The 7,325-nt window shown below is 41.5% G+C and overlaps 1 long non-coding RNA gene across 1 annotated transcript; it reads left to right on the top strand.

Annotated features, from left to right (window-relative positions):
• Nucleotides 1-2,985: 2,985 nt before the first annotated feature.
• LOC146767692 (uncharacterized) lies at nt 2,986-5,338 on the top strand. The gene is made up of 2 exons (XR_014954932.1): nt 2,986-3,643; nt 4,761-5,338. It is a non-coding gene; the product is annotated as an uncharacterized LOC146767692 (long non-coding RNA).
• Nucleotides 5,339-7,325: the final 1,987 nt, after the last annotated feature.

Raw genomic sequence — 7,325 nt, 5'->3', positions numbered from 1 at the left:
AGCTTCCTTCAAAACTCCTACAGCTGTACTGGTTTTGCATAGGAACTTCTGTTGAAACCCCTGAAAAAGGAGAAAAAACCTACCAGAGTACTAGAGCCTTAAAAAACTGACAGAAATCTCCATCGGATAACTTCAAACACATAGTAATGATTCATTGTGCTGTTTTCCACACTAAATATGTGAAGCATCTGGATATTACACTAACATAACAGAGCCTTCCAGTGTATCAGGAAGCTTTCTGAAGGCATAAGACTCTGTTTTGGTTTTAATTCTTCTGTCTCAAAAACAGTGTCCATTTTATATTTGTTTAACCTTATTTTTTGAAATAAAAATGCTTATTTACTAGAGGACCAGAAAAAAAAAAAAAAAAGTTTGAGATGTCTTGGTTTCCTTTTGGCAAACTTCTGGAAGGACTAAGTAAATTATTCAAAATAATAAATGAAAAATTTTACTTGAAAAATACTTTGGTTTTAAAAAGCCTACTGTCCATTGTCTGTAGGACTGACCTCTGCTAGTGCTGTTGTAAACTTTGCAGATCTGAAATCCCTTCTAAAAATTTACCTTTTGACATAAATTGAACAAAATACCCAAATCAAACACTGGACGCCAAAATACAATGATTTCAGTAACCTGATAGAGTTGTGTCAGTGGCCTCCAGAACTGGGTGGGATTCTGTAGATTACTGTAAGGCTTCTTGGTCTGTGCATGGTGCCAAAATCAAAGTGATCAATAAAATGGAATGCCTGTAGACTTTGTAACATTTGTAATAATTCAAGTGTTTCCCAATCAGATGTAGATGGAAAGTACACTGATAATATTTGCCACATTTTACTGAAACCCAAACCAGCCCTGTAAGTAATTCTAGCTTGGAGACTGGGAGTAAAATAAGGACAAGGGTCAGAGATTGGCATAGACCAAATACCCCATATTTTCAGCATCCTAACACTGTATATTTGGGAGAGATGGTCACTAACTGAATTCTCAGTTATCTGTGGATGGTCCTCCTTTTTTCCCCACTGAACTTATGGCCCAAATAGTCTTCTGAGTTGCAGCTGAATTGGTTATTTAGAAAGAATGGATGAAGAGCTCACTTGGAGGGCAGATCAACACTGTGCTGCCACAAGTAGTAGGCAGGGACTATTACTCTGTCTGGGTGTGCCATGACAGGCACTTTGTGCTTGTTCTGCAGTCATTCATGGCACCTCTGCCTCAGACAGGAGATCTGGATGACAAAGAGGCACTTGGACCTCCAGCCCACCTTCTCCTTGGTTCCATGATGGACACATTTCACTGATCAAGAAAAATAGTTTTGTCATACGACTCTTCCCACTTCCACAAAAGATGCCAGGTCAGCCACCTTTTAATGCCGTCCAGCATTCAAAAATGTAAACAACAAAAGGGAAAGCACAGCAGTTTCAGTCTGGAGGATTTCCAGGGTCTGCAACCTGCTTTGAAGCAGGGTTGGCTGTCCTGGATATTGTCCCAAGGCAACAGCACAAGAGAAAGCAAGTGTTAGTGAGAGTAGAACCACCCCAGCCACAGGAAACCTCAGCCTGCTTTATGACAAGAGGTGTGAACAGTTATCAGGCTTCCCACTGCTCTTTTGCCATGTATTTGCCCAACTTTATGGAGGAGAACTCTCATAGGAATCTGGGTGTCAGTGAATACAGGGCCATGTAGCCCTAAATGGGTCCCCATGTGATCCTGCCTGTCACGGGGTTGCCTGAGGAAGTGAAACATGTATAATCACCAGAGGGGTATTCTACACACTCAGTCATAAATAATTAAGACTAAGCTGCCTTCTTCAGCCGCTGAAAGAAGATAATGTCATTTGGCTCAGGTCTGGGGAGTTTTCATTTCCCTTTGGAGTGGCTTCAAAAAGCTTTATAAATACACTGCAATGAAGCAATCACCTGAGGACAACTCCAGCAAACAAACCGATATCTACCTGAATCTCCCAGGCAGGCACCGTAATTAGGACAAGAATCCATATGACAAGAAATTATATAGTAACAAATAGTAATTGCTTGCTGGGAAGGATAAGGCTTGGGAGACAAAGGGAGGGGATGAATGAGTCAAATCCTTTAACTGCTCAGAGAGAGCAGTGGGAGGAAAAGAGCAGAAGCAGAAACACATTTAGGATTCAGTTCTCCGGGGAGGCTGTTAACGGGTTTGTTAGCAGAAATGCACTCCCACTCGGCACGCTGCTGAAATCACACAAATCCTGGTGCACCTGCATTTTCCACTGCACAACTGTTACTTGTGGTCACAACCTCATGACACGCTATTCCTAATTCTAAGACTGTCAGAAAAGACATTTCTGAACGTATGTTGGCATTATTTCTGAGCATGCATCTGTTGCACACTCTTCTGATGCTGAAACTCCTTTTACATAACACAGATATTTATGAATGTTTTTCCAGAGCATGACTGGGAAATGTAACATTTTCAGATATACACATTTCCCCATGCTGCAGCCAGCTATGAAATTCTAGCAATTCCAGGATATTACCATTACAATTTAAAATGGAATATGTGTGTAGATAGCTGTTTTCCTTTCCCTTCTTTTCCATTCTTATATGCATATGCTCAGCTTTCAACAAACATATTTATCTTTTTTTTTTTTATTTTTCCAACCTTCTCTTCCCAGACAAGCCTAAGTTATGGTTTGCATGACTTTATATGCACTCAAGGCTTTAAAACATTCACCACACCTTCAGGTGCTTGTAAACCTTACGGTGAAAGGCAACACTAAATATTTTATTGAAGACAGCATATTTGATTTTTGCCAAAGTGCACAATTTTACTCTTGCACAAGAGTTTATCCTTACTAACAAATAAAAGACAGATGTGCCACATGAACCTATGGCTTTATGAAAAGTCCACTAGTGTCACTCTGAAGAGCAAAGGAGAGGGGAAGAAATGTTGATGTTTATGTGAATGCCTGAGAGGAAGAAAAGAAGTCTTATTTGTCTGCAGAGCTGGCAAATCCTTGATAATTTCTGCCTATTTTCTCCTGCTTATGCTTTTTGTTTCTCTTGACCCTTTTTATTTTTTATGTTTCTCTCTGCTTCATGTTTCAAGTCTTATTTTAGCTGGGTGCTATGTGTGAAGGAGAGGCAGGCTAGTAACAGACCATGTATTTGTCAATCACAAAGTCTTTCACTGAACTAAGCAACTGAAATATTAGAAGCAAATTAATGATAACATTAACTGTTAGATGTCAAAGCTAGGGCCATAATTATTATTCTGTTTACTGAAAACCTAAAAAGTAGGAATGGACAGAGCGATTTGACCTACATTTAATGCAAGGGATCAAGCAGCCCTAAAATTGGTGATTTTAGCTACACTGCAGCCCCTCCCTGACCCAGCATTCCTATTTAGAATTTAGATAATGCTTAAAATATTTCCCAGAGGTAGTTTTCATGAACTCATATGCTTTCAGGAGTTAAGGACACACTGCCACCATGGGAATTTTTCCTTACTGTGTCAGTGGATGAAATTCAGCCTCGAGCTGCACCCATCAGATACACTCCCTCTTATTCATTACTGTTTCCTCCTACTTGCTCCACACATTGCCATACATTTGGTCTGTTAGGAGTTCCTCCTTGACACTTCCACCTCTACTTCCCCTAAATCTGTGGTAAGTACAAATTTTCCTAGTCTGAATATTCTCTGTATCTCATGTTGTCTTTGGTCTCTGCTAGCACAGCTCCATTCTAAGCGTTCGTTTTCTCACCGTGAGGCTGAGACTCATTCTTTACTGTACAAATTGCAAATACTTGAAGCATGAGGATGAAAATAACTTCTGTGTATTTTGAGGCTAACTGCTGATTGCTGCACAGTCTTTAAATATCGCAATGGCAGTGGAGAGTACCCCCCAAAAAAAAAAAATATACAGTCTGAAACCTGTGCAATATTTACTCTTGAGGAAAGCTCCCAGGTATTAACCAATTAAGGAAATTACTTACCTTTCTGTCTTTCCAATTTCATTATTTCTAATTTAAACTTATTTAACACTGAGTTGTCCTTTCTGCATGATACTGCAATGCAAAAGGAGAAAAAAAAGAAAGAAGAGATGGGTCTAAACTGAGTTTTCAGGCTTCTTCACTCTTTACCTCTTTGGAAGTTTTGTTTTGGTATGGGGATGAACTGCCTCCTGGAACATCTGCTTGTTAGCATCTACTAAACATTTCAGAGCAGTCACTCCCTATGCAGGGAGATCCAGGCAGCCTCATTACGTCTGGGCAAAGCAGGTGAGGTCTTAGCAGAGCAATGCTCCAAATCAGACTCTTCCTGCAGCTTTTGTCACAGGACAGCAATAATTATCATTATTCAAACAAAACAAAATCTGTTTTTACACTTACAAGGTATTACTTTAAGTCAGACACTTCATCAGCAACCAGGGAAATAATTCTTTTATTCTTTTCTCAAAATCCAAACCCCCTTATACCATATGCTGAACCTGGCTAATTTGTTTTCTTTTGTCCTCACAGCCTTGGTCCCACAAGGAAAAAATCTTCTATAGTCTTATCAAGGAGGGCATTCTTGTGAAAATCAAGCTTGTGTGCTGAAAGAAAGAATTAGGAAATGTTTTTCAAATATTCATTAATGAGTACTGTAGCCTGAAAGCCAGGGGAGAAAGAGTTTAAAGGGTATTGTCATCTGATGGCCTAAAAGTAAATTGTAATGCAGAAATCATTTTCTGTGAGGTTATTTCAAGTTTTCTGTTAGAAAATTTGTTTTAATTTTATTTACAGAAAATGAGCCTGACAGAGTTCTGGATCCTTTGTTACAAGAAGACCCAAACTTACTGAAAATGCTCTCCAAACCAAACCTTTTCTCTCCTTGTTCAGAAAACACTACTTGTTCCTAGCTTCTAATTTTTTTGGTTCTGTTTTAATAGCTGGGAGATCACGGCAGAGATCACAGACTTGGATTTCAACCCTTGGATGAGTCTGGGGAAGAGAGGAGAAAAAAGACAGTGAACAGAGAGGGGCCTGGCAGTTTGGGTGGTATTATAAAAAAAAAAAAAGTATTCAGGCAGAGTGTAGTGAGAATAGTGGTTTGAAAATACAGCCCTGAAGGAAGAATCTCCAGAGAAACAATGAGAAAGGAATAAATAAAAAGAAAGTTATAAATTCATCTATTTGCTCTTCCCTGACCCTTGCTTTTACTCCTCTTCACAGCAACTACCCTGGGAAAGGCACAATGCTTTCTCCTGTCACAATATTGAGAAAAATTGAAATGGGGAAGAAAGACCACCAGATGCTTTATTGTCTTAGGCGTTTCCACATAATTAGCTGGGAATAAAGGTCCTCTGCATGGTTTCATTGCATTGAATGAACTTGGATATTGCTACACAGTAGTGTGTTTTATGATTCATGCTCTGTTATCCAGCAGCTTTTTGAAAACTGCCAGCTACTTTATCACTGACGGCCAAGCCTGGGCCTACAACTTAAAATGCAGCAATGCAAAGTTAACTGTGCATGACAGATGTCCATGAAATTGTTTAACACACGCACGCATGCACACACCACACGCGCGCTCGCACACACACACTCACAAAGCTGCCGCTCGCCTTCCTGCTTTCTTCACTGCCTCTCTCACAGAGGGCTCAAGCTCAGATTTAAATTTAACTAAAACCAGGGCACTTCTGGAGAAGAGCTTGCGAGGGCACGCTGAGGACCGTGGGCTGCTGCCGGAATTACAGGCCATGACACTTTCCAGAGAGGTTGTGAGAACCCCAGAGGCAGCTTGTTAGAGTGCACTGAGTGGGACAGGTTCTCTCCTCTTCCTCTCCCCTTCCTCATCTCTCCCTCTCCTCTCCCACACACAAGCTTCCCATCTGCAGAGAGCTGTCCTGCTTGCACCTCTCTGCAGATGGGAAGCTTGTGTGTGAGGATGCCAAGATATGGAAGTTCTCAGCACTGCCAGGGTTTTACCTCAGAAGCAGCAGCTCCAGAGGAGACAATCAGAGAGCATAACCTTCCTGCCTTTATAGCTGCTACCTAATTGCCCACTAGCTTCCCTGACAGAGACCACAGGGTCTACAAAACCTTTGTACGAGGTGCTCCTTCTTTGAAGAGAACTTGGGGTACCCTCATCGGATTCACTGCGCAGTTGGATGGTATAAATTGGGCCAAAAGAAGCAGACTGAGTTCTGGGCACACAGAGGGGAGCTCACACTCACGCTGGCTCTGTGCAGAGAGCTCCCTGGTGCCTAGCATCCACTCCTGGGAAGCATGGGCCTGTCCCTGCTCCCCAGCCCACTTGTCAAGCACCGTGGCATAAAGAGAAGGAGGGGGGGAGCATATCCCTCTCCTTTCTCTGCCTTCCATGAACAGCTCTATTGATTGCCATTGGGTTATTAGCATGGGAAGGTGGTACCCAGTGTGAATGCAAGTGACAGCAGTAACCTAAAATAAAGGAAATGGGGAATCAGTTCCCCTTTAGAAGGAGAGCTGAGAAGTCACCTGACCCTGCTTGGACTCACTTTGTATTCTGGAAGGGATGAGCCCTTTCCCCAAGGTTTACTGGGTGCTTTGACAGGCAGGAGATAAACATGAAAAACCTTCCCAGTGCTCAGCAAATGGAGGCTGGGGATACACAGGAGAGCATCAGATGAGTTTGTCACATCACAAAAAACACTCACAACAAATGAACATGCAAAAAGATAAATCAAAACCAAGAACAAAGCAGAGAGGTTTTCACTCTCCATTTGCTTATATCTAAACAAACACATAATTCACTTTTGTTTAACTTCAAGGTATTTTGCAAGGAAAGAAATAATTCTGCCATGGGGAGTACTGGGCCAAATTCTCTGCCATTCTTCAAGCATGCTTTTGATTTCACAGAGGTGGCTCGTCTTTTTCTGCTTAGCAATTTGGGCTTGTGCCCCTGTCTAGTGGACATTAAAAGCATTATAAGACTCAGTCTTCAGAAAACTACATCCAAGTCCAGACCAGAGAGAATGGTCACAATTTTCAGCAGACCTTGGTGTAACTTCTAGAAGGGCTTTCGGAATGGGAAGCAAGAGGACGGAGTGACAGGTGTCACCGATGCAATTTTCCCATAAGATTTCTTTTCAAAGGGTAATTTTTCCCCTCTGACACCCACTAACAACTAAGACTAATTTTCATTTGCCTGAGTAACCAGTTCTGTGATTCCTGCTCAGATCTTATTAAAGCTCATCTGATATAAGGCAGCCAAGATCCTCCAGAAATATCAAAAAATTATCTGCTTTTGATCTTTACTAAGGGGGAAAAAACCAGCCACAGCTCCCACCTCCTCGTCAAAGTTTCCACTCCTTTGGCAGAGCATAA

The sequence above is a fragment of the Lonchura striata genome, chromosome 4 (genome assembly GCF_050655825.1).
Source record: "Lonchura striata isolate lonStrDom1 chromosome 4, ASM5065582v1, whole genome shotgun sequence".
In the NCBI taxonomy this organism is placed as follows: domain Eukaryota; kingdom Metazoa; phylum Chordata; class Aves; order Passeriformes; family Estrildidae; genus Lonchura; species Lonchura striata.
Note: the sequence above shows the minus strand (reverse complement) of the source record. Positions and strands in the feature narration are given on the sequence as shown.